This window comes from Suncus etruscus, chromosome 1 (genome assembly GCF_024139225.1).
Source record: "Suncus etruscus isolate mSunEtr1 chromosome 1, mSunEtr1.pri.cur, whole genome shotgun sequence".
In the NCBI taxonomy this organism is placed as follows: domain Eukaryota; kingdom Metazoa; phylum Chordata; class Mammalia; order Eulipotyphla; family Soricidae; genus Suncus; species Suncus etruscus.
The window spans coordinates 205,589,756-205,591,406 of NC_064848.1; positions in this window are offsets into that span (position 1 = coordinate 205,589,756).

A 1,651-nucleotide genomic window follows, 5' to 3' on the forward strand; every position below is an offset into this window, starting at 1 on the left:
CCTTGCATGCAGAAGATCGGTGGTTCGAACCCCGGCATCCCATTATGCCTATTGAACTTCACTGATCATAAGGCTATTAGTTGTGACATGAGAACCGTGTCATTAGGATCACAGCAGGAACTAGAGACCATGACAGTAAGAGGGCTTGGCTTTTGTAAAACCAATAAAACGGAACAAAGCAAAAACCCATAAACTTAAACCTTGTAGAATCACAATTTTCACTGTGTTGATCAAAATAAAAGCCTACTACGGTGGCGCTGGAGGTAAGGTGCCTGCCTTGCCTGCGCTAGCCTAGGACGGACCGCGGTTCGATCCCCCGGTGTCCCATATGGTCCCCCAAGAAGCCAGGAGCAACTTCTGAGCGCATAGCCAGGAGTAACCCCTGAGCGTCACAGGGTGTGGCCCAAAAACCAAAATTAAAAAATAAATAAATAAAAGCCTACTAAACGAGCCATTTTGGTTTCTGGGTTCTGTTGGGACCTGGGTTCTGAAAAATAAATAAATAAATAAATAAATAAATAAATAAACAAATAAATAAGTGGTATTCTTGCCTTTGGGAAAGCCCCAGGGTTCAGCCCGCTGAAATTACCTGCCTAAGTCTCCTTGCTAGATTCCTTCCTCATTGCACTGGTGGATTTACTGGCCCTGCACTCTAAATAAACAAGAAAATTCAAAGTATGCTGTAAGGTGGGTAATGACTAAGATGAAAAGGATTGTCAATGGGAAGACACAGGGTTGGGTAGTTTACGGGGAAAAAGAAATGCAGTTCGTCCCTAAATAGAGAAATAGGCCCAGCAATAAGAAACATGCAAATTAATTCTTCATTCTCAACTTTTCAGATTGTGAAAAAAATGGGACTAGAGGGGCCAGAGTAATAACATGTCTGTTCCAGGCTCCATCCCCAGCATCCCATATGGTCCCCCGAGCCTGCCAGGAGTAATTTCTGAGTGCAGAGCCAGGAGTAAGCCTTGAGCATCAGCAGGCGTGGTCACCAAAAACTCAAAACGAAACTAAATAAAACAAACAAAAAAATAAAACCAAAACAACTACAAAAGCGCGATGTATCCCTTAGTTGCCAGACAGGAACTGGGTCTCTCTTTGCTGATGGAGAGGAAGGAAATTGCAAACTCGCAGCTAGGATGGAGAAACAGATGGGACAAAATAAACCTTTATTTACCCTACACTCAGTAATCCCTGGAAAGACAATTCTACTTCGCAAAGCTTCGTTCAGGGCAGTGGTATTTGAACCAGCAAAGAGAGAGCCCAGGAGACTGACTACTAATGACACTCAGCTGCAGATATGGGTGCAACAGCTGGGTAGTGTTAAGAGGAAGGAACCGAACCGTGGTCTCCCAAGACACTGGCTGCTTTGTGCGCCAAAAAAAAAAAAAAAAAAAAAATGCTGAAAGGACAAGACCAAAACCGAATTAAAAAAAAAAAAAAAAAGAAAAGAAAAAAGGGTTATTCATAGAAGTGGTGCCAGCATGTCCTATGAGAAGTGAGGAGAATTCAGTAAAATTAAACACTGAGCCAGCAGGTGGAACTCCTGGACCCAAATCCAGGAGTTGGATTTTCTCCAGAAGTGGCACAGTGGTGAGATCTCCTCACTCCCTCTCATAAACCCTAATATGTCATGCTACCCCCTTGGAAA